The 27056-nt window shown below is 37.0% G+C and overlaps 1 long non-coding RNA gene across 2 annotated transcripts; it reads right to left on the reverse strand.

Moving 5' to 3' along the window:
- Window positions 1-619: 619 nt before the first annotated feature.
- LOC107292319 lies at window positions 620-16250 on the reverse strand. Of its 2 annotated transcripts, XR_001548993.1 has the most exons (5): window positions 16220-16250; window positions 15687-15887; window positions 14395-14540; window positions 5540-5578; window positions 620-1274 (listed from the first exon to the last, which is right to left on the reverse strand). It is a non-coding gene; the product is annotated as an uncharacterized LOC107292319 (long non-coding RNA). The 2 variants fall into 2 exon arrangements; XR_001548992.1 differs by lacking the exons at window positions 620-1274; window positions 5540-5578 and having other exon boundaries at window positions 14146-14540.
- Window positions 16251-27056: the final 10806 nt, after the last annotated feature.

Genomic DNA, 27056 nt, shown 5'->3' on the forward strand with positions numbered 1-27056 from the left:
GGATGGAATTGGAGAAGAATCCAGATGATGTATTAATGTGTGCCTTTTATAAATAATCAATGAATTAATGACAAAAATTCTTTGGGAATCCATAGAGAATCCCTAGTGACTGATCTTCCTACATAGACACAAACATATCCAATCCCAACTGAGGGTCAGGGGTCAAGATCAACAAAAGAGGAAAATCCCAGCTTAAGGATTCAGAACACAAAATACACTTTATTAATCTTTATAACTTGTTGACCAAGGCAACCAGAAACTGGGAAAGGGAAAATTTGATAGAGCACCTCACAGAAAGCAGAACCAACTATAAGATGAGAAGGAGGAGGAAGATGATAAAAATATTTTCAGTTGCTGAGAGTTTTCCCCCTATTTTGAGAGTTTGAAAGCTCCTAAATCCAGGACAGTAGTAAACACACACAGATGTGATAAGAGATTGTTATTGCCAACCCCTGATCCTGATGTACTGGATCCAATAGTTTAGTTGGAGCTGGAGTTGTGGTGCTAATTGGGAATTGTAGTCCAATGCTACAGGTTTATAATATAATTATTTTTTGATAATAGTTCTAAGAATGCAATTTCCTGGGGTGGAAATAGAAACTGAAAATAGAAAAAACAATACATTTAAGAATAAATAAGGTGGAATATCACTAAAGTCATGGGATACACTTGACTTTTTGGCATCCCAAGGCAGCCTTGAACTTCTATCTATGCAATATTCTATTTGAGGTCCTGCAAGTGAGTATATAACACTGTTGGGGACTCAGCTGCCTCTCTTTTTCTGCCTCTTTCAAGTCACTCTAAAGTAATAGAAGAGACATGCAAAACTGATGTTCAGTTTTTAAATGGAACATTTATTTTCTACTAAGGGTTGACTAGAAGTATGCCAAACATTCCTTATACATAATACTATTCAGATACGTAAATGGAAACTGAAACACAAAGCATCACTTTACTTCCAGAGGTACTAGGACTTGAAGACCAGCTCTAGTTTCTCTTTGACAGGGAAGGACTCACCTGGCAGATCTTTTAAAGGCAGAGGAAAGAAGTGAAGGAACTTGATGATTAAACTACTTTGTTTACTGCCTGAAAATTATATAGACTCTGTTTGCAGTCTACTTATAGAAGACTCTTTTATACCCACAAGCTATTCATACTGCTCGCTCTTACAAGCACATTAAATTCCTTTTGCGGGCATTGTCACCCTGCTGCCATTTTCATCTCTCATATTCTCAGAAACAATTTGAAGGCAATCTTTCTCTTGACTTGGAATGCTGAAAAAAAGAAGTGAAAATTATTGTTCTGCCCTGAACTTCTAAAGGTCCTACGTCTACAAAATTTCTCCAACCTAAACTAAAAAAAAAAAAAGGAGGGAAAAGAAAAAGAAATCCAATCTCTTGGCATTTTATAGACAATTATTCTGAGCATATTTCATTCATGCTTGTTGGATTGAGCGACTGAGGGGGAAACTGGAAAGCCATTAAGCTAACATTCCACTTCCAGGACCTGAAACTCAAAAAGCAGGAGGGGTTTAAGGAAAGAATTCCCTCCAATGAAAACTTCAGCATCATCCCTTTCCAGTGGTAAAAATCTTGTTTGGCAGTAGTTTCAACTATCCTGAAAACAAGTCAGATATACAGTAAATCAGTTCAACTCTTCAGCAGTGTTGTCATGGAAATGCAAAGATTTGGAAGGCATTTCAAACCAGCTCAGAATCCTTAGGTAGAAGGGTCCATAGTTTTCACTGAGATCATAGCTTTGTAATTCATTTACTTACAATCTTTTTCTGTCCATAGTGAATTCTAACATCAGCAAGGAGATCAAATTCCAATTTTTCAATTTCTTTGTAATTAAAAAAAATTATGATGGTTCTACCTACTATTTATTTTTTGGGATGCAAAGACTTTTCCTAGAAAGACAGATTCCATCATAAGAGGTCCCACCTGGAGTTTGCCTTACAACTCAGACAGTGGCCTAATACGGCTGAATTTATACAATACACTATTTCAAAACGAGGCTGGCTTGCTTGTGCTTCAGTATGATGACTAGTTTCTGGTTCAGTGTACTTCATGGACCCAGGCAACCGAGCTAATTTGATAAATAATGGTTAAAAAACATGAGTTACCATATTGGGACAATATAGTTCATGTTATTCACCTAAAGCAGTGTTCCTCAACCTTGACAATTTTAAGGCATGTGGACTTCAACTCCCAGAATTCCACAGCCAGCATTGCTGGCTGTGGAATTCTGGGAGTTGAAGTCCACATGCCTTTAAATTGTCAAGGTTGAGGAACACTGACCTAAAGCAATATTAGTAACTGGGTTGTATCTAATATGGTTGCTTTCATAACAAAGGACAATGTCCAGTGATTCCAAAATCCCTGGCCTGCACTTGTTTTAACAGCTGCTGCAAGCAATTGTATCCAGGAGCTTTTCTTTCCTTTGTTGGGAACACAATTTAAGAGAGAGCCACTATTACCCTCCAGGCTTTGCTGGAGGATGGGGACTTTCCTTTCTTTGCTCATAAAGGAATTAGTACCTCTAACATCTGAGTAGCAGTGATTGCTCTTTGGGGAGACTGGAAGGGAAAAGCCACTAATTTACACAAGAGAAAAAGGAAACAGACCTGGTCCAAACAGATATTATGTTCTTTTTTTCTTCTTACAGTGATAGGCACCATATGACCTGGCATCAGAGACTCTTTTCTTTGTTGACTCAGTTAATCCTGACTGCTTTTCTGCCTATTGGCACCTGTTTGTCCGTTCTGCTTTCATGTCAACAGACCTGCCGGACAACATTGCTCTTGGACTATTGTTCTGCTCAGTTTGCCCTTGGGCATAGTTCTCTCTAAGAGCAATGGGCCTCATTAGCCCAGAAAGCTTCATCTAAACCCCAATAACCTCTGAGCTGCCTTGCTTTAGGGTCATGATTTAATGAGAGCTTTGTTCATCCAAGAAGTCTCTCAAACTTCAAGGCTAATTGGTGAAAGAAAAGCTTTGATATCTAGTTGCATTGTAGAATTCACCCCACAGCCTAAGACTAGATGCCCATGCTCTGACATATATAGCTATACTGACCCCTAGGGGTTTAACTGATCAGTAGATCTCTTTGGGAGAGAGAGAGAGAGAGCCTGTGTCTGCCTAAAACCAGACAAAATATGTCCTTTCTCATTTCTGAAAGACTTTCTTTGTGTGAAAGACCAAAGGGATATCTATATATCTTCAGAATAGTTTCCTCTCCAAAGGAAGAAGAGTTATCGTGTTTATGAAGTGAAAAAGCTATTCCAGTAGTTCTGTAATATGTAATCTAATTTCATTGAATTTCTGAAGTTACAGAATTCAAATGAAATTTAGAAATGAAAAGAAAATATCTATAAAAAAAGAAATGAAAAGAAACAGCTTTATAAAGATTGATCTATCTAGTTTAAGGTGATCTGACTCAGAGAAGCTCCTTAAGATCTTTCCCACCTATATCTTGGTTCAGCAATGCAACCAACTGAACAAGGATTTTTTTTCCATGCAAGGCCTGTCCTTTTGTCAACATAAAACCTTTAATCTCTTTGTCTGCCTTAGCTTCTGTGCCAAATGCAATGTCTCTTCATAGAAACATATGCTTGTCTGAGTGGGGAAGTTGCTCCTTTCTGTAATGGTTCTTCACAATTGCCCCTCCAAAGGTGGCATATTAAAAAAAACATTTATTACATGGCCATATATACTTGACAAAAGGATGAAAAACAAATATTTGGTTGTATTGCCCCCTTATAAGCAGGCCTTCTGGAACTTAACTCGTCTCTTTTGCAGGTAATCCATGTTTAATAACCACTTGTTTAGCGATTGTTCAGACTTAAAACAGTGCTAAACAAGTGGTACTTATCACCAATCCTTGTACTCACAATGGTTGTGGTGTCCCCACAGTCACATGATTGCGATTTGAGTGCTTGATGCCTGGTTCACAGTTATAATGTCACAACATCCCTCAGTCACATGATCACCATTTGAGACCTTCACTGCTGACTTCCAGCAAGTAAATGGTACAATGGTAAAATCAGCAGAGGTCACAAATGGTCACCATATGATGTTATGTTTAATGATGGCATCATAGTTGCTTAACTAGGAGAACCGGATGTTCTGGAACTGTTGTCACCAAATGGTGCACTCATGTGGCATCATGCTTTACGAGCACAGCACTTAGCGGTAGAAATTCCAAACCTAATTACTGTTGTTAAGCAAAGGACTACCTGTATGTTTAATGTAATGCAGAAAATAAAACAGAATGCATTCAAAATGGGGGAGCTCTTGATTAATTTTCAATTAGAAATGATCAAGTGATCCTGTTGCTTTTACTATCTACTGTCAATGTTAACCCATTGATAGAAACTGTTTCCATTGGCCACTTTCTTCCGCATTGGAGCAACTAATTTCAGAGCGAGCAGATCTATTTAACACTTAAAATGTTAACCACATGGGATTTTTTCCTACCTCCCTCTATCAAGAGAAGTCTTTTTGGTTAACTCCTCTAGCATGCTGGAGTTAAAATATGGCAGCTCTAGAAAGATGACTTTTCAAAGAAGAAAATGTATAGAGGTGAGAGAAAGAGAAGAAAGGAACTCATAGCTATAAAAAATAGTGGGGGAAAAATAGCCCAAACAGCATTTATTTTGGACCCTCCCTGAACAAAACAAAGTTCACTGCCCTTCATCTACAGTCTATTTACACACAAAGTAAACATTAGAGTCAAGATGTTTAAAAGCTGCATACCACATTTAACTCCAAAATGCAGCCATCCCTATTCCTGCATTTATGGCTACAATAGAATTACCAGACAATCAGGAAATCCCTAGGTGGAGAATAGGAAATCCTATTGTTCTGAATTAATTTACTAGGGAATTCCATTGTGGAAAATCAGTGTCAACTGTGAATTTCAAAAAAGCCCACATGCTAAGTTGAAATGGATACTGCATTTTTGGGAAACTTCTATTGTTGCATGTTTGATATAATGTTCGTCCTATAGGGATTTCCCCCCCCCCCCTTACATTTCCATCTGCATTTCTAAAAATACAACTTTCTCTCCTTTCAGAAAGATGCTTATTTACATTTTAGTATTAAACATTATTGTTCTAGAGCAATTATTGCTATCGAACCCATTTTTTCTTTTTCCCAAAATAGTGATTGCTCATAATCTACTACTATGTTTGAAGTTCTTCAAACATGCACATGCAATAATAAAATGAACATCAGTAGAATTATAACAAAGTATGGAATACTAGACATCAAGATAGTAAGTATTTAATAAATGTGTCTCCCATTAAAATAGTACTAGTAATTGTGGTTCTCATCTTGATGTACTTAGTCTAAAAGAGTCTAAAATAAAAAAGACTCTCATAAATGCTACCTGGTTCATGATATTCCCAAGATACTCAGTATAGAACTATACCACAACAGAAAAAAAGAGTTAGGATTTAGGAGTTGGTGAGGAGGCAGCAAAATACAAAACAATGAGGTACTATGTCTAAAAAAGTTGTGCAAGAAAAAGTTCTTACCGTAGTTACAACTTAAACCTGGAATTTTTCTGAAGTGGCCTATAAGAAATAATACAATACTCAAGAGTTCTTCTTCATTGTGAATAAACTATAAACTTTAATAAAGTGGGCATTGCTTTTTAATAGAATTGCATTGCAGCACTTTGATGAGACTAAAACTGTATGGCTAGATCATAAATCAATTTTTAACATATATTTTTTTTTAAAAAGGACCTTGTGGTTTCCAATCTTTGAGTTGCAACATTGTAGAATAACAAATGTTTTGGTTCAAAGCACTCTAAGATAATCTGATTTTCATCTTGGTATGTCTGAGTTATGAAGCATAGCATAATATTCTTATTGTACTTTTCTTTGATGCATGGCCAAACCATTACAGTGATTACTGTAAGTGATAAGTGCCATATACGAATGGAAACAATCAACTCAGATCAAGCAACACGGGGGGGGGGGATTTTATATCATCTGACATCTCTGTGAGCATTTTTTTTCAGTAGTTCATGTCTTAAGCTATATTTAATTGAGATACTTATTGCACAGACTTAATCCTAATTATACCATGAATCGTCTCAAATGCTGCCTTATAAATGTTGTCAAGTTCTAGATTTTCACTGATTTTTAATCCATGTCTTCATCAAATTCCAAGAAATAATGTGCAGAAATTAGGGCAAGATACTAAACACTACCCTATTGAAAGCCAAAGCAGCTGGTCTTTCTAATAAATCTAAAAAACTGGAATAAATAGCAAAGGTTGTCTTATCATGCATCCTGCATGCCCCCCCCACCCCAAATCCATATCTTCCTTTTGGAAGAGAAAAGAATGCTATCAATATCCTTTATTTTGAAATGCAAAAACATATTTTATCGTGCACAGAATATAAACATCACAGCTGCGTACTTATAAGACATTCCTTATCAAAAGATTATGCCTACTTCCAAATACCATTTTCCCTTAAATGGTCAACTGTTGAAGCAAGCTGAAAGACGGTAACTTTTCCTGCCACCCAATGTCATAAAAAGGTGTATAGTAGCTCCTAAAAGTAACTGGAACTGGTAAAATTACATCTTTGGGTTTAACTCAAATCAACAACCATTGACATAAGAATGCCAGTTTAAAATGGCCTTTTCTAATGGGAAGAACAATTGCTAAAGCCATTTCTGGAGCAGATATTTGCTATATGTGAGTTTAATCTTTGCCACTGTAATGACTCAATATTCTGCATATTGTTTTAACATTCATTTATCCAAGGATATCACTCTTTTTATTACCTAATGTTGAATTCCCCTTTTCATTCATTTATTTATTCACTTAAGTCAGGGGTAGTCAACCTTGGCTCTTTTATGACTCGTGGACTTCAATTCCCAGAATTCCTGAGCCAGCTAAGCTGGCTCAGGAATTCTGGGAATTGAAGTCCACGAGTCATAAAAGAGCCAAGGTTGACTACCCCTGACTTAAGTTATACACTGTAGTAATGAAAAATAGATCCTTAAATTTTCATTCCCCCCCCCATGGTAGCATCTAACTTCATATTTATATCTTAATTATATTCTAGTGAATGTGAGATTATAGCCTTGCTGGAATGAATTATTATAAAAATTATATTTTGAACAATTAAAATTTAACGGTGAGATTTATTCCTCAAACTGCCAGATGAACTTACCTTCTCTCTAAACTTTGCTGAGATAGTAGACAGTCTTTTTAAAAACACGTAACCTCAGAGGCAAATATCACCTACTTTTCCTTATTCAGGCCTAAGAAACACACACATTCCACCAGAGTAAGAAGTGGCTCTTAAGGCCAAATAATCCCATGAAGCTGTCATATTTCAGATAAAGCCAATGACTCACACAATCCAGTGTTATCTTGGTATTATTGCTTTCTGTCATAACTCTTACTTATTACTGCTACTTGATCCTTTTACCAGTATAAAGCATCTGGCATTAATTGTAATAGTTTCTATTCTCAGTAGACAAACCCGCTTTATTACTATAGCTTTGTTATTATAGATTACAATTCAGGAATTTTGGAAAATTATCTGCCTTGCTCAGTTCAGGCAGTTTTAATCAGTTGCATCAATTAATTCAACTGATCTTGAAATTAGTAAGTCCTATCCTTAGGTTCTACCTAAATTAGGCAGGGTCAGAAGTGGATAGGCTGGACAATAAAGTTAAACAAAAGTCTGGACAAAGGCAAACTTCATCCATACTAGTGAAAGAAAACCATGTTACCAGAAGTCAAGCTTGACTTGAAGAGAATCAAATCAATCCTTTTTATTACATCAGTTATATTTTATAATGATATATATTTTATGATGGTGTGCCCAGCAGTTCTATATGGTGGCAAGGGCTGGCCATAGAGATGCACATGCTTTCTTGGTTGTTAAGGGTTTTCCTCTTGGATCATGTTATCAATGACACAGTTCATAAGCAAATGGGCACCAGGCCAATATCAGAGAAAATGCAGGAGAAACGCCTACGGTGGTATGGCCAGGTTCTATGAACAGCACCCACACTGTTGCCTACATTGCCTTCCATTTTAATATAGATGGCAAGCATCTGTGTGAAAGGCCGAAGCAAAGATGACAAGCTACAATAAATGCAGAAATAAAAAATGTCTAGTTGGACCTAGATACTATGTATGATTGCATAAGATGGCACTTGTTGATCTGAAAGTGAACCCCGCACTTGTGGGAAAAACACTAGGATGATGATGATGATGATGATGATGATGATGATGATGATGAGAATAGAATAGAATAGAATAGAATAGAATAGAATCTGAAAGGGACCTTGGAGGTCTTCTAGTCCAGCCCCCTGCTTGAGCAGGAGAACCTATACCATTTCAGACAAGTGACTGTCTACTCTCTTCTTAAAAATCTCCAGTGATGGAGCACCCACGATTTCTAAAGGCAAGCTGTTCCCCTGAGTTATATTTTATAATAAAGTGGGTTATCATCACATAATTGCCTGGCAGGACTGAAATAATCCAGGCTTTTGATCTCCTTTGATTTAATGTCCAATTGCCTTTCACAAGCAGGCTAAGTGACATCACCAATCCCATCACATGAAATTCCATCTCATTATTTCTCTCATCTCCCTCCCAGGATACGATAGAGAATGACTGTCCTCTTCTGAATTGAAACTCATGGTTTATATCCGCTGTAATACTGCCCTGCAGCGTAAAAGAATTGGCTGAGTGCAGCAGACCCAGTGTGACAACCCTAGAAGAAAAATAGAAAAATAGAAAAGACAAAAACTACAAAGAAATAGTTTCCAACCTCCTTTACAGAAGTTATATGTACAATTACAACTTTACCTTTTATTCTAAAGTTACAACATAGCTCTCTTTTTTCTATAATCTATCCTGTAGAAATATCAAAACCATAAATCTTAAGTTATTTTTTTCTGTTTTATGCAAAAAGTCCATATGGAATTTCCAATCAGCAATGTATGTAGCTATTGTCTTTTCTCCAATCAAAGAAGTCAATTTAGCCATCTTAGCAAGTTCCATCATCTTCACCAATCATTCCTCCATTGTGAGCAAAGCCAAATTTTTCAAACTGTGTGCATACAATAATCTTTTCTACAGTTATCATGTACAAAACCAAAGTTGTATGATTTTTTTTAATGCTTAGCCTTCGGTCCTAAAAGAAAAACCTCTAGTCTCAATTTTATATTAATCTTAAAAATCCTCTGAATTATTATGTGTGTTTGAGACAAGAATCCTCTAGTTTTTTTCCATGTCCACCAAGCATGGTCCCTTCTAGATGTTCTCATTTCCAACATAAATTTGAAGTTATAATTTCAATATGCTTTTCTTTTTCTTTCTATAATGTATCTGCTAGCCAGTTCTTTGGATTATTTGCAAACTCTTTTTTTTTTTTGGTTTTACAAAATTCATCTTCACTTCCATTTCTCTTACTTCTAAAGGCAACTGTTGTAAAAGCTTAATTTGTTGAAGAATACTTATCTTTTCTGGATATTTCTTTAATTCTTCTTTTCTTTTTATTTCCTTCAAAATAGCATAGAATGTGGTTTCATTAGGCCTCAAATAATAATATCTGAAGGAGGGTGCAATGTTTGCATTAATCACCCCTCAAGGCTGCTTCCGGAAGCAACACAGCCCCCTGACTTCTAAGAATAAAGAGAAGGAGTCTTGATGCTTTATAGTGCTTTGCTTCTCTCTGCACTTGCTTCCCCAGAGCCTGTTCATTTTCCTTTGACAATTCTAAGAGTGAAAAAAAGGCCACCATTTTGGCTTTTGCCCATGCTGTAGGATGCTTGAAGGAGACTATAAAGCAGTGGTTCTCAACCTTTTTAATGCCGCGACCCCCAACCAGTCGTAAGTCGAGGACTAAACCGGTCGTAAGTCGAGGACTAAATCGGTCGTAAGTCAAGGACTAAACCGGTCGTAAGTCGAGAACTACCCAATCGGTCGTAAGTCAAGGACTTTCCCTGCCCGGGAGTGCCGCACATGCGTGGTTCCGCCCCCCTGCGCCGGCCAAGGCGTAGCTGGCAAGCGGCAGAGACGGAGCAGGCCGACCACCAGCTGGCCCAGCTCAAGGGAGGTAAGGCACCCGCCGGAAAAGGGGAAAAAAATGGCGGACAGCCTTGCTTGGCGACCCCCGTGAAATGGTCGATCGACCCCAAATGGGGTCGTGACCCATAGGTTGAGAACCGCTGCTATAAAGCAACACTCATTTTAGAATTCTCTGGAAATCCTTTCCAACCTTCCAAGTACTGAAGATGCTATTGGTGGTGGCAAGCACTTAAAAGAGCTTCCATCATGCTGTCTTTTGGAACGGTCCTTAGAATCCTTGTCCAACTTTTGCAAATGAAGGAAAGAACCCTGAGGACATGCGATAGAAGATGGTGGGGGTGCCTAGAAGGCAGTATGCAGTGTATCATTAAGGCAAATCACACCTCCTCTTTGTCTTGATATAAAGAATTACATCATTTTCCCAATGAAAAGGTCTTCACTGTGACGAATTTAAGCTGCCTCACATAGGAACAATTGCTCTTTAAAGAGTATATTGTAAAAAAAAATGTTTCAGTGGTGGGATATTCTCTGTTTAGGCTCCCTAGCTGCTTTAAACATCAATTGTACAGGATTTCTAAACATTTAAAGCTGCTTCTCGGATCTGATTCATTACCTTTATAAAATAATGTGATGAATGTTATGATAAGACACTCAACTTCCCTGTGATCAGCTGCTGCAAGCAGACAATAAAATACTTTTATTCCTATGGTTAGAAATGGTTTATCATGATCAATTACTGCTACTTGTGCTTAACCTTTGTCTTAGCTGCTGAAATATTCTGTGCAATTGTAGCCAAAACAAACAAATTGAGTAGAGGGCAATGTTTTCCATAGTAATCTCTTTTTATTATATCCAACTTATTTCCTTTTGCCTGACAAGCACACTATCAAAGAAACTATAAAATGTAATGGCCATTGTTAAAATATAATAAATTTGATGCTGGGCAAGAGTTTCCCAACATGAATGGATTTTTTTTTAAATCAATCCTACTGTGTTTCTGTATTTTAATTTCAATTAACAAGACCCAAGAAGTCTGGAATTATATAACTGGGCTTGGTATGGAGGTTTTAGTTTCCATGCCAGTGAGATAATTACTCAGTCATAACACCATCTTCAGTGCCAACAATGTGATTAATGTAGTAATTGTGGGATTTGAAGAGAATCAGGAGATATTACTCGAAATGTACAATGTCTAGAGTGATACGGCCTTGAAGAAGGTATTCAACAGCTGTTGTGGAAATACCAGCTTAGTCCTGAAAGATATGAGGGAGTGAGAAAGAAACTCAAGATTGTCCATCTTGATACTCTTTGGTATAAGAAATAGTGATGAGAGATTATTTAGTTTCAAGATTCCGCTAATATATCTGGCAATAATAGAGTTCCATTAGTCCCCACTTGGCTTATCTCAAAAGGTTGATGCCATGAATTATGCTCTAACAATGCTAAACTTCCATTTGGTTTCTCTCAGCATTTACTTTCTGTACAAGCACTGTTTTCCCAATTTCTTTTCCTATTTTTGATACCAATTTCTCTCCAAGCTTCCAATAAGGGAAAGCAGAGCAGACTTCCAATGTCACTGTTTGCTTTAACCCAAAGACCCCATTAGATAACTTTAATATTTACTTGCTTATTTACTGGTTTTTTTAAAAAAAATCACCAGAGTTACCTATTTTATATTGTAATATCCAGAAAATAGCAAAAGTTAGCGAAGTGGGCTTTTGTTGCTTATTTGTTAGTTTCAGTCACTTTAATCAGAGAGACCCAATTCAAATCCTCATTCATCATATGGTGACCTTTTATGAGTTAACTGATGCTCAGTCAAATCCACTGCATAGAGTTTTTGTTAAGAACAGAAGCGTGTTTGATAGCATCATGTTCATAATCTTTCATTTGTTTCAGAAAAAAGTTGAAATGCTACTATCTCTTTCACACCTCACTGGTACAGATGTTAGACTTTGGGATTGTTGGGGAGGTCCTCCTTGACTATGAAACACCAGATATGTGTGCCCATGATCTGGATTTAGGGCACCTATGTCTTCAAGAGGTGCTCCTATATTTCCCCATAGCCAAATGGCTAGTGTCTCTTGTGTGGAATCCTCTCACTACCTCTGTTGCATGTGAGAATGGAGAAAACCAGAAAAGTGAGAAAGAAAGAAATGGTCTTATGTGATGAAATATAAATCAACTAGAATGGATCTTTAAAGATAGTCAACTTCACTGAAAAAAGTCTATATTCCAGGGTAAAAAAAAATCAATTGTAAGCCCTGTTTTATGATAAGTTTAGTAATTTCATAAACCTTTCTAGATAAGTTCTTGTCATTCCTCAACTAAAAGCCTCGGGCTTTGTCTCCCCACCTATTTTCAAATGATTTTACACCATTTTGTATGTCTCATAAATTGTTTAGAAGAAATATTTGCTTTTTGCCAGATTTCTGTGTGAGAGAATGGATTGTTTTCATCAGTCCATGTCAACCTACCAATGCAATTGAATTCCCATTTAATTTAATACATTTGCTTCTCTGATAGCAGGAAGAAGAAATTCCACTAACTACAATAATGCTATCAGATATGAACCATAAAGTCCAGACAATCATTAAATAGCAGCCATATACTGTACTTGTTTTGCTTCTCTTTGCTACTGTCTACTGATTATCTGGATTGCAGCCCAGATCTGATAGACCTAAACTATGAAACCATAGATGTGCCCACTGGGAAATAAGAGCCTCATTTCTCTGTAAGCATAAATAGGACCTCAGCATAAATATGAATGAATTGTCAAAAAGTGAAGAACCTTTCTTTCTTTTTCTTTTCTTTTCTTTCTTTTTTTCTTTTTCTTTCTTTCTTTCTTTCTTTCTTTCTTTCTTTCTTTCTCTCTCCTTCCTTTTCTTTCTTTCTTTCTTTCTTTCTTCTTCTTTCTTTCTCCTTCCTTCTCTTTCTTTCTTTCTTTCCTTCCTTCTCTTTTCACATTGTTTGGGAATCAAATGGGAACAATGACTTTTCCATATGAAAAGCCTTTGAATAAGAACCCTGAACTTTTATGCTTTAGATGCTGCCTAATTTCTGCTTTCCTCAAAGAAATCACTTTTTAGTTGTATCATTTAGTTATACCAGTTGTATCATGTGCCAGGAAAGAATAGATAACTTTCTTGGATTCATGCTGGCTCCCAATGCTTGTCTTGGATTCATGTGGGCTCCCTATGCTTATCATCCTGTAGGACTCCTTTAAGTAAGAAACTCCACCTGCTTATTTAAACCCTTGTCATTACTTTTTTCAGTGTTAGTCATAAAATTACTATGGGGAACAGACAAGATTCAGAGCACATTGTCATGCAATTGCAATGGAACTAAGAGGCATTTAGGGTAGGTCATCAGAATGACTTTCAGCATATATTTTCCACTGCATGAGTAAGTTATGGATGAACACAGATGGCAAATATTACATTAAGATGCACTGAATTTTCAGCTGGCCATTGGGATATGATTAAACAATGGAATGAATAGAAATTGCTGAATAGAAAAAGGATGAAAATCATGATGACTGCTGAAAGGCACTGAGAGGGTTAGGAAAGAATAAACAGAGACAAAATGGTGTCTCTAGAGTAAAGTGGAAGCTTTACACTTCCACATCCATGGCGAAAATATTCTCCTATAGAATACCTCAACATTTTTACAATGTATGTAACTGATAATTGATATGTATGTAATACATTAAAAGGGAATAGAAATGCGTATTGTAATTGCTCAAATGAATATCACAATCTAATTGACTGGGTGTTGACTATAATGATTCAGGTCGCAGTCAAGGACCTAAGAGTTTTGAAGGTAATGCCATATAATGTAAGCTGTTCCAAATAGGATTTTTCCCCAAGATTAGGAGACTTTAGTCCATTAAGTTTAAAATATCTAAATGGTGGATCCTTTTGTCAGTACACCAAGATTCCAATTTCATTAGGTATTAGTACTGATCTTTCTCCTCCATAATTTGTAAATTTGTTGTTTTTCATTAATCTGACTACTTCGGGTATTGCCCCATCAATAAACAAACTTTCTTTTTTTTTCTATAACTTTAGGAGTAGTTCCGTTCTAGTAGGTTCCAAGTACGTATCAGTTTGAATTTTGAAATCTCAGAAAATTTTGATCTCTTCATTTTGCAAAACTTCTGTCACATGGTCCTAGTAGTTTTTGCGAACAATAAAAAACATATTTTCCACATAATTTTCAGTGACATAACAATGACAATCACTACCGAAGGCTGAATTAAAGGGATAAACAAACAAACAAACAAACAAACAAACCACTTCATGTTAAATATACTAACCCAACAAGACACTCAGTTCTTCACTTTCTAGTAATTCTTCTACCTCCATAGGAATGTGAGGAGGTTCCAAATAAAGTAACCAGAATAACTAACCACTTTCCTTAGGAGCTTTGAATACACTTTGCCCATGCCATATGAATACTCTCCTGAAAAGAAAAGACAGAGAAAGGAACAATTTTGCATCTGTTTAGTTTCACCTTCCAAATTGTAAATAGAGAGATAGCTTTTCTGTTGCCAAAATCCTGAACTTTTCTTTGTTCCCTCTCATAGCTATTCTGTAATTTGTGGCAGTTGCTGACTCAGCCAGCCACCGATATCAAAACCGGGCACCATGTCTTACTAAGCAATAAATAAAACAAATGCCCTGGACTGTTGGCTTGGCTGGTGACAGGCTGGCTGCTTGGCTGACTGACATATCAAACAAACAAAGACCAGTGTTACTGTCTAGAGTCTGCCTCTTGCTTGTCTGGAGTAAAATCCCTGTATCTTCCTGACCTATTTGTAAAAAGTAGTGGAAAAGAGAGCTGGAAAAGGAAAACACATAGAACAAAAAATGCGTACATTTTACTGTCTCAGCTTATTACAGTCTTCCATGTGAGGAACTTAAGATGGCACAAAGGTTTGCTTATCTTATTCTTACAACCTTGTAAGGTAGGCCGAGGCTGGGAGAGGGTCACATCCCAATCCCCCTCAAAGATTGGGAATTTTGTTCCCTTCCAGAAGGAGCCAAGCAGTGGACTGTAGTACACAGTCTTGCTAAGTTTTCTTTCAATATTTTCTCATGCGTGCATTTTTCATATCAATTTTTCCTCAAATCTGAATTCCACTGTACCCTGTGATAATCACTTTCAATTTCACTGAAAGAGTTAAGGTTGTTTCAGAGTATAGTTCACACATTTGTTTTTTATTTTACACAATAGTATATACTAGCCATTTCTACAGCAACAAATATATTTAATCAGCAAAAACAAGATTTTTTTTTCCTTTGCAAGCACAAAATCCAGAAGCAATTTCCAAATAGAAACAAAATTAAATATATTCTCTTCTTTGGATAAAGGAATCAATTTAACTATCTCTGCTTTTTCTAGCTATGGAGAATAGTATATACTTCTGTTTACTCATTAATCTTTATAAACTGTCATAATTTATATTCAAAGAATTCCCTATATTATTTAAAAAAAAATTAACCCTAAAAGGAGAAAACACTTTTTTCTAAATTTTAGAACAGTAACCTTTTCTTTAAAAGCATTTATTATTTAACAAATAATAAAAAATAAATGTATGATACTAACTGTCTGTTTGATTTTCTGATTTCCTGGAGTTTTCCAGTCTTCTACAAGCATTTATTATTCTTTTGGAGATGAAGGAAAGAATTATGTGCTATTTCAGACTGTTCTGTTAGATTGTGCTGTTCCTTTGCGCTCATTAAGAGCATTGGTGTTGTGTCTTATTTCTTGGCAAGACACATATTTAGCAAGCTTCATGTACTTCGCCTGCAAGAAATCAACATGATTTTTTTTGCATACTTTGTCCCTGTTCATGTCAAAGAATCATTACAAAATTGTCATTATTAAGGTTGTGCACACTCCCAAAATGATTCAGAAAACATACTTTGGACCTTGCATGAATAAAAATAGTATCTGTGATGAATCTTAAATTATGCAGAACTACACAGATTATTTACGTAAGAAACAAGAAAAAATCCACAAGGGCAGATCTGAACACACTGAGTGGCCTCTACATGTTACAGAGCAGTGAGTAAAAAAAGATAAAAAGAAAGAAATTACACAGAAGAGGGGGACATGAATTGGTTAAGAGCTTTTACCTTTAAATTGTCTTGGACATATTCTATTTCTATTAGAGCAGGGGTTCCCAACTTTTTTGGTTCCATGAACAGGTAATGGGGGCAGCTTCGGCTGTTTCACGGCGGGAGGGGAATAATAATAATAATAATAATAATAATAATAATAATAATAATAATAATAATAATAATAATAATAACAATAATAATGATGATAATAATAAAGTTGGAAGGGACCTTGGAGGTCATCTAGTCCAACCCCCTGCTTAGGCAGGAAACCCTATACCATTTCAGACAAATGGCTGTCCAGTCTCTTCTTAAAAACTTCCAGTGTTGGAGCATTCACCGCTTCTGGAGGCAGGTTGTTCCACTGGTTAATTGTTCTAACTGTCAGGAAGTTTCTCCTTAGTTCTAGATTGCTTCTCTCCTTGATTAGTTTCCATCCGTTGCTTCTTGTCCTGCCTTCANTAAAGTGGTATTAATACTTCACGTGATCTTGATTCTATCCCTCTGTTAATGCAGCCCAGCACTGTGTTGGCCTTTTTGGCAGCTGCAGCACACTGCTGGCTCATATTTAAGTGATTGTCCACTAGGACTCCGAGGTCCCTCTCACAGTTACTACTATTGAGCAAGGTACCCCCTATACTATACCTGTACATTTGGTTTTGCATTCACAACTGGTTTTGCATTCGCAACCTAAATCCCGCACATGTGCCAATGAAGCTTTGCGCACTTGCTCACTGCTTTGGTGGCCCGGTTCCCAACAGGCCATGGATTAGTAGCCGCCCAGGGCCCGGGGGTTGGGGACTCCTGTATTAAAGAGACAAAAAGTGAAAGCTGCATTTTGTTGCAGGCTTCACTTAAAACTGCCACTACTCTGAAATAATGTACATAGGTTGATATTCTGTGGCAGGATGGACAAAGACAAAAATCAGATTTTAAAATTGTTCTTAAAATGTTTCATTAAAATGATAGGCATTGCTCAAAAATGCAATCATGAATATAACTTCTAATTATATTTGGTTCTGTTTTCTATTGTGGCAATGCTAGACTTGGTCATTTATCTGTTGCTAAAAGTAAGCAATGAAGATCAATGAAACAGAATCTGCAATAAGGAAGTACTTCTGACAAATATTTCAAAACAGATGAAAATAATCAAATAAAAGAGGAAATTCTACAACTTCGCCAGAACACAATGAATCATATTTTACAACGGGCAGATATACTAGAGCAGTGGTGGCGAACCTATGGCACACGTGCCAGAGGCGGCACTCAGAGCCCTCTCTGTTGGCACGCGCACCGCTGTTGCCAGCAGCAGGTCCATCAGACCGCCAGCACTGCCCGGAACAGAAGCCCCGCCCAGCACAAAAGGAGGCAAAGTGGCCAACTAGCAAACTCGAGTAGAGGTGGTAGAGCAGAGGTCACCAACCATTGCCAATTGGTGGACTGGAAGAAAAGGGAGGGGGAAGCATTTTACATGCATGCATGCGTGCATGGGGCCGCGAGCACACACACACTGCAAATGGGGTGGGGCTAGTGCCTGCATGATGCTCACTAGCCCTGCCCTGTTCTTGCTTGGTGCAGCGCCTTGTATCTGCACCCCACAGCGTGCTGATGGCCGTTTTTGCACCTTGCAGCATGGTGGCCCATTTTTGCGCCCCCGGTTTTTGCGTGCCAGAGGCAGCATTCAGAGGTGCCTCCCTGCCCGCCCCCCTGAGGGCACCACAATGCTGATGTGGCCCTGGCACTTTGCGATAAATAAGTGGGTTTTGGGTTGCGATTTGGGCACTCGGTCTCTAAAAGGTTCGCCATCACTGTACTAGAGTCATGGAAAGCAGCTAACACTGTAGTAATTCCCAAAGAAGGACAACATTTAAATTTGACTGAAAATTATAATCCCATGTCTTTATTGACTAGTGATTTTAAGTTATTTACAATCATACTGGCAAATAAATTAATATATATATATTCACCAAGGTCAATCTGGGTTTTTTTTTAACCTAAAAGACATCTAAAAGATAACATGAGAACAAGTTTTATAGATTATAGAACATTTGGAACAGAGGAAGCCTTTGAGAATTTTAACTAGCCGTTTTTGTTTAGAGGTTTTAGAAGATGTGGATTTTGGTGAGAACTTTATAAAATGAGTAAAATCCATATATGTTACAGAAAACACGAATTAATATTAGCAGAAATTTAACAACTGCTTGTGAACTCCCAAAGGAACATGACAAGGCTGCCTACTATCCCCACTTCTGTTTATATTGGCTTTGAAAATTTTGAATAGGGATGGCAAGATAAAGGATAATGGGTGTAAAAAAATTTAAAAGAAGCATATAAATTGAGAGCCTTTGCACATGATTTAGTGTTGGTGTTGGAAGATCTGTTGAAAAGTTGATGTTAGTATTAACTATTAATGAGGAAATTAAAAGAATTTCGTGTAGTAGATGGCTTTAAAATTAACAAACAAAAGACAAAGATGATAACAAAATATATGAAGATACAAGATCAATTAGAATTGATGAATTAAAAAAGTTTTAAGATTGAGAGTAAAGTAAAATACTTCATATTTGACAAATATGAAATGCATGTTGTTTCAGAATAATTATGTTAAGACATGGAATGAGGTTTAAAAGGACATATCAAGAAGAGACTTTTACAATTGCCATTACTGGGAAGAATCTCTATGATAAAAATGAATATGTTACCCAGAATGTTATTTCTCTTTCAGGCAATATCTATTTTGAATTTGGATTTACCTTTTAAATGAGGGCAGAAAAATATATCTAAATTTGGGGGACAAGATAAACAAACAAATAAACAAACTAGAATAAAATATAAAGTGTTGCAAGATGCTAAAGAGAAAGGAAGGCTAGCTCCACTAGATTTTAATGTACACTTTGCAACCTGTTGTTTAGTTTGGTTGAAAGATGGTGAGAAATAGAAGTTTATTGGACTTAGAGATTGGCTGGCATGCCCATTTAAATTTTTGATTGACTGTCTATTTTTGTTGTATGTCACCCAAAGTTGTTTGAGTTGGGTGACCATATAGATCAGGGGTCTTCAAACTTGGCCCTTTTATGACTTGTGGACTTCAACTCCCAGAATTCCTCAGCCAGGCATGCTGGCTGAGGAATTCTGGGAGTTGAAGTCCACAAGTCATAAAAGAGCCAGGTTTGAAGACCCCTGATAAAGATGCTTGTAATAAATGAAGTCTCAACATACAACCTATGATTGCTGGGCTCATTTACTGTGTCTTCTAGCAAGACTTCAGAAACTAAACATAATGCAGCAGAGATCATAAAATATCTTTGAAATTACTTCTCTAAGTAGCTGTTCTGTTGAAAGCAAAAAGAAACACAGGAGCTCTCCCAGAAAAAGAAACACATTAAAGGATGGTTTAGAGAATTATATTGAGAATTCAGGCTGCTGTGAGGGTAATTCTTCACAAAAGTGTGAAGAAATAGATGGAGGACTAAAGAAAAACACTGTACAGTTGAGAATAATTGAAAAATCTGTTTCTGAGATTCTGAATAAAGTACAGAGAAATACCTGATTTAATTCTCATGCTATGAAGGAGGGAATAAGCCTATGATATCCTTGGAAAAAAGAAATACAGTAAGCTACATTTTTAAAATGGAACAATCATCCTTTCTTGTTCAATTTATTCATTGCTTAAAAATTGATTATGATGTAGTCTTCTAGCAAAATAATCTGCCCATAATTCCAAGTCCTATTGGATAAAGTTCAAAGTAAAGGGGAGTCCATTCAAGAAATTACTTTTTAATTATGCTTTAAAGAAACTGGTGGAAATCACAAATATTGGGTTCAGAAATCACTGAAGTTATAATCCAACTTTTAAAAACAAAATCATCTTTTGTTAATGCACAGAGGTCATTTTCTTTCTTAGGGTAATTTATATCGAAATTTATATTCAAAATATCGAAACAAGTTTAAGAACTGAAAAGGAAGTTTACCTTTATTTATAAGACTGTGAGTAAAAAGACATTCATATAAGGATTGAATTTTGCAACCACAAAATATTTAAAATTTCTTGCACTCCTTTGGTTATGATTGAATTTTTAAAAATCCCTTCATGTATGAATAAAGGAGTTGATTCAAAAATACACATGCTTCATTTTTAGTGAAAATATTTTTTTAGTTTTGCTGAACAATAAATGCTCGAACCAATTAATTTAGGCCAATGGCCATAATGATAAAACATTTTGACAAAAAAAACCCCTATACATTACCATGAGCAATAAGGCAATCCCAGCATTGGTAAAACTAAAGGATGCACTTTTCTCAAAACATTTAGTGAAATGGCTTCTCTAGTGTGTATGACATATAGTTGTGGTGATTTGGCGTTTGCAGACACTCAACCCTGAATTTTTTTTATCTGCCTGGTTTAGTAATGGTAACTACCTACAGCAGGGGTGTCAAACTGCCGGCCCATGGGCCGGTTTCATCATACCGGAGCCGCGCCCATCCCATTGCCAGCAATGGCAAAAAAGCTCCTATACATTGCGCGACGTCAGGTGACGTCACGAGTTTGACATGCCTGACCTACAGTATATGTAACAAATAAATAAATCTGTCCAGAGATTTCAGTTAAGGCACAAATGATCAGGTTCAAATTATCATATTTAGGACACATTATTATGGCAATGCTGAGAAGAATGGAAGGAAAGAGGGGAAAAAAGGATGACCTACAGCTTGATGGATGAGTGTTGACATGGACCTGGCACATAATAATCAAATATAACTACATCAGAACCTCAATACTCCACTCTCAGGTGAACTATAACTTCAGATTAGTTTGTCTGGTGCTCTGAGCATATTGACAGCCTGAAGAATAGAAGAGCTGTGTAGTATGTCCAAAAATTTATCAAACACTTTTCAGATTGCTCTCATGTGCCTAAAGGATGCAATCTGAAACAGCCTTACCTGGAAAAAGGCCAAATTAATTTGGTAGTTTTCTTCTGAGATGAGGCACACAGAGATTACACTGTCCCTGTTAAATCTTAGCAGGCTCATATTCTTGAAGGTGCTTTGATTAGATAAATTCAAGCTGTGTGGGTGGCTGGATATATTTCATAGCTGGAAAACAGATTTATAAGAAAGGCAAAGATTCTAACTACATTATCTAGAGTCAAGTAATGTGTGACTGAGGCTTTTGACGGCGGTGACTGTTTAAAACCAGAAGGATTGACTATCCTTTTTCCAAGCAGGACAAGTGATTGTTTGGAGTGGCAATGTTTCTTAGTGTGCTAAGCAAACTGTTGATTTTAGCTATTTTCCCTTCCTGTTATGCAACATATCAATTAATATGAGCTTTGTGGCTTAAAAAGTCCACTTAGAATTTCTTATTCAAAGAAATATGCCCTGTTGATTCTTAAAGGTATACAGCACAGGAGTAGGGAATCTGAAGCCCTTTGAATGTTGCTGAATTACAACATTGGAGGACTCCACTATCCCCTAGCATTAGCCAAATTAACTGAGATTACAGTTAAAATGGTAAAGACTACAGGTTCCTCACTTGCTCTTTATAGAATTGTAGGCACCGTCTTCCTTGCAAATGAGTACAAAAGATACCTGGGATCTCTACTGCCTCTTGCAAACTGACATCCCAAAAAATTCCTGATACCCATAGCAGATTCTACAAGACTACTACATTTCAGGTAAGATTCAGTAAAATCTTCCTACTTGTGAAGAAAGAGATGTTTGCCGCCTTCAGATCTTTATAAAAAAATAATAAAAGCAGGATATAAATAAATATTGGAAATATGGGGAAATCAATGGAATTATCCAGAAATATGAATCAAACAAACAACCCAAGGTGGGAAACGTATCCAACACATCTTCTCCTCCTGTTTTCCCCACAACAACAACCCCGTGAGGTGGATTGGGCTGAAAGAAATTGAGTGGTCAAAAGTCACCCAACTGAGTAGCCTTAATTTCATGCACATGTTTGATTAAACTTTGTGTGTACCTGTTGCAAAATTTATAAATCCTGTCAAATGATAAATATCAGTACATTAAATCAAATATCCAAGAAATGAATATTACATAAAATATTCACACCTTCTATGAAATGTACAAGAAGAATGGTCAGAGACACAAAAGATTTTTTGATGTGGGATTGTAGGAACTGAATTCCAAAATATTTCCATTATGTCAAAACATGGTGTTGCCGTTACATTTTATAATAAATGTGTTCTTCAAAATAGCTAGAAGCTAGGGGGTATATCAACTTTATCTCATAGTGCTAAGTATTACGAACCAAACTTTAAAGTTCCTGGGAATTCTACATATTTTTAACATAGTCAAAATATACATTTGTGAGATCAACAAAACATATAGCTTTTCCCCTTATCTATAACAATTGAAGTTAAAAAAAAATAGCCATGCTGATTTATCAGCTGAGAATCCTAAACTGTACCTGGGTAATATATTTATTGAGCTCAACCAAAATGACACACATCAGTTAAGTTTTTAATTTCTTCAGAACACTTCATGAAGGGGCTTATTACCAATACAAGGATTGGGAAAGGTAGAACCAAAGAAAATTGTCTGATTTTTGTGTTGTAAGTCTGAGACCAGGGGTTTCATGAGCTATGGTTCAGCATTATTCACTCCTGTATGCCAGCTCTTGTTCAATGCCCCTTTGTCCTTACAAAATAAACAGTGCTTGAGAAGAACCAGCAAAACAGTATTTTCAATTGGTGGGTCACACATAAAAATAGGCTTAATGGCAAGAGATAAACAAATATCAGATTGAAATGAAAGATATAAAGTAATGCTTTGTAAACAGTCATATAATTGTAAGGAAATTAATGCCAATGGGATCCAATCTGATGCCAAAAAAAGCTCAATCATTTCTAGATAAATATATTTAATGCAAATATTACAGCAAGTTCAAACAAAGAACTTAATTTATCTAAAATTTATTATAAAGTTTGCTTGGAATGGCTATCACAAGTTAATGGACCAAGAAAGAATAGTGGACAACTTGGCATTTATAAGATGCAGAAGAATTCACAAAAAGCACGAAAACCCATAGTAACTCTTGGTTAACAGCTTAAGATTAGCTTTAGACATGGTACATTCTTTCCATAAATATGGGGAGAGAGGGGGAGACAGAAACAACTGTGAGGATCATTCAGGATCTCAGTGATACAGAGTAGGGTTTGTATTGCTCTTTTGTGTTGTTCTTAATGGAAAACCAACTCCCACAACCTATGTTTTAGATTGCTTTAATCTAAGGTTAGGAATAGGTAACTTGTGCCCAAAACCACATGGGGACCTCAGGCCTTCTTTTTATGTTCCTTGAAACCCCCTTTCTGATTCCCCTGAAACAGTTTTCCATCATTGAATGATGGGAAACAGATGAAAGCAGTAATGGAATAATCTCTAAAATAGGGATATACCATGTTTCCCCAAAAATAAGACCAGGTCTTATATTAAATTTTGTTCCTAAAGATGCGTTAGGGCTTATTTTCCAGTTAGGTCTTATTTTAGGGGAAATACGGTACTAGATGTGTCCATCTGGCTGAGGATCTTAACTGAGGCTTATTTTGGGTGTGGGGCTTATATTACGAGCATCCTGAAAAATCATGCTAGGGCTTATTTTCCAGCTGGATCTTATTTTGGGGGAAACACGGTAGTACCAAGATTAAAAAACAAAACTAACCCCAGCCACATGAGTGATGTGGTCTCCATCCCATTGTAATTGTGATCTCTTCCCATTGGATGGTATGGATATATCAAAGAGGCACATCAATTATCCTGTTCACATATATACATAAAAGAATTTAACTGCAAGATGTTACTTCAGGTCTGTGCAGTTATAAGCAAAAGCAAACAGGCTATGTTCAAATATACACACAAGGCAACTAAGTCCCAATTCCTATGGAACATGCCTACATTCCAAAAAGTAAGAATCCAAGCAGGGAAAGCAAAAGCATAACTGGATCACAATCCAGAGGTCCAATAACCCAAATAAAGATTGTCAGCCAGTTTGGGTTCCAAAAGATAGAGTTTTCATAGACAATAAGTTCAGGAGACAAATGCACAGAGATCTGAAAAGCAGAATGGTTGTTGTTTCCAATGGAGGTTTGCTCTTGAATAGTAACAGTACCTATTGCAGGTTTACGTAATCAAAGGCAGGAATGCCTTTGATGGCCAAGAAGCTTTGCACTGCTTGCTGTTCTAGGGCTGGAAGAAGGTCCTAGATCTGTCTCTTTGCACATTCAACAGCTTCATCAGCCTCAGATGTCTGCTAGGTTTTTCCTGAGACTAACTTTCCTCCTGGTTGTCTACTACAGCACTGCCCTCCAGCAATTCCTAGCATTTGTCAGGTGTATCAAAAGCAATATTTCCCAGCTTGGACTCTTCTGAATCCAACCTAACCATGGCCTCCATGAAATTGTGATGGTAGAATTTGGGGGCAGTACAACCTGGGCCTTTGGGGCCTTTGAACTATGGTGCTGGAGAAGAGTCCTGCGAGTCCCCTGGACTACAAAGCAATCAAACCGGTCAGTCCTAGAGGAGATCAACCCTGAGTGCTCTTTAGAAGGCCAGATCCTGAAGTTGAAACTCAAGTACTTTGGCCACCTAATGAGAAGGAAGGACTCACTGGAGAAGAGCCTAATGCTGGGAAAGATTGAGGGCAATAGAAGAAGGGGATGACAGAGAATGAGGTGGCTGGATGGAGTCACTGAAGCAGTAGGCGTGAGCTTAAATCGACTCCAGAAGATGGTAGAGGACAGGAAGGCCTGGAGGAACGTTGTCCTTGGGGTCGCGATGGGTCGGACATGACTTTGCAATTAACAACAACAACAACCTGGGCATCATTCAGCAAAATGAGCAAGCAGAGCTAATGAATCACATTTTGAAATGTGAAACATGATGCATATTACTTTTCAATATCTCCCAGCTTAGCAGGTACATTCACCCCAGATCATTCAACCATCCTGAAGCGTCTATTTTAGAGGCTGCATTAGAAGCAACAGCGGATATTAAATTCTCAATGAAGTTAACTGTGTATGCAGACTGTATTGCTACAGTTGCTTTATATTAAATGTGATCTTATTGGGGGAGAGAAATGTATGGAGTTGCTGCAGGGATCATTTGGATGTACAAAATATAGCAAGTTTTTCTGTTCTGGTATTTGGTAGTCCCAGTCATTTTGGATTCTGTGAAAATAAGACATAGGAAGGGGGGCTTGCTTTTGCTTGTCTGAGAGAATTATGACATTTATTCAATTTTTAATAACTTCTTTTTTACGATCCTACAATCACTTAATTTGGGGTAGAGTCGTGGTGACTGAATGGAGTGTTTACTGGCCGGATGCCCTCCCTGACGCCATACAGAGTTCACAACAGTTTTTTTTTTCCTCTGTGCCCTAGGAGAGAAACATTTGCCACTATCTAGGATTGAATTCTCAATCTTCCAAGTGAGAGGTGAGCATCTTCACCCACTAGGCCACTTTGCCACTCATTTATTCAATTTTTAATATTCAACTAAAACAGTTCCAAAACACAATCCTTAAGTCCTACAAAATTCAGAAATTATAATCATACAAAACATTCCAAAAGGTATCCCATAGAAATGGGTATTTGACAAAAACAATAACAATTGAACTGTAAGAATGACAAGGAAGCTTACCGGTCAAGGTAAAACAGTGGGGAATCACCTTGGGAGACAGGACAACCAGTATGCAAAAAGTATCTTAGCTCACTGAGCAGTTAGAAGGAAGGATGGTGTAGGAAACATTTCAGAAGGGACTCTTCCTAGTTTTCCAGAGAGTGAAAAGAGAGTAGGGGAAAAATATTTTCAATTTTGCAAGAGTCGGTTAATGTAATCTATATAAATAAAAATGAAAATGTTCGTTTGTTCAAAATCTTAAATCTCTGAAAGTTCTTCACCGATTGCTTTGAAATTTTGACACAACGTTGCATTTGAATACGCGCGTGTTTTTATATGCCTACTATTATATAGATGTCATACCTGTGACACAAACATGCACTTTCTCTTTTCTTTCTTTTCCATTTAACCAGACTGAGCCACAGCAACGCATGGCCAGGTACAGCTAGTCCAGGGGTAGGCAACCTTGGCTCTTTTATGACTTGTGGACTTCAACTCCCAGAATTCCTGAGCCAGCATGGCTCAGCTTGGAAACCTCTCCCTTTCCCCTCAGCGTGGCTGGCTCAGGAATTCTGGGAGTTGAAGTCCACGAGTCATAAAAGAGCCAAGGTTGCCTACCCCTGAGCTAGTCTTACAATAAAGTTACAGTTAGGGCTTCTGTTTGTGTTTCTTGTCTGAACTATCTCATAGGTTTAATAATAGGTACAAAAAATAATGAAGAATGGGGTAATAAATGCTCTAGTTTTGATTGAAGATTGGCTTTAGTTTAAATTAAAAAAAAAGCTGGGCAGAAAACTATTGATTAGGCAGAGAAATTCCATTAAGATGATGGAAGTTATCTTCATTATTCAGAACAGGATTGAAATGCCTTAAAAATGGATTTCCTGAGGAAACTGTTGGGGTTTTTTTTAACCTCAAAGAACTTTATCCTTAACAATGACAAACTCTAACCTTTTGTTTTAGTTTTTTTCCCAAAAGAATCAGTTTCTCTCTGTTGTCCTGCCCTTGAAACTCTGCCAACAGATTCATTATAGTTACAGGAAAAAGAAGAAACCACAAGTTCTTTGTCCAAAAATACCTGGGCACATATCTGTGAAAAAATATGGCACTCTCCCCAAACCACTAACAGGTTACTTCATCCCCACAAGACACTCTTTCACTTACTTCACAGTGGCTATTTCTGCTCTGATGAATAACAGGTTTCCCCTCTGGA

The sequence above is a fragment of the Protobothrops mucrosquamatus genome, unplaced genomic scaffold (genome assembly GCF_001527695.2).
Source record: "Protobothrops mucrosquamatus isolate PMUCROS unplaced genomic scaffold, P.Mucros_1.0 scaffold_164, whole genome shotgun sequence".
NCBI lineage: Eukaryota > Metazoa > Chordata > Lepidosauria > Squamata > Viperidae > Protobothrops > Protobothrops mucrosquamatus.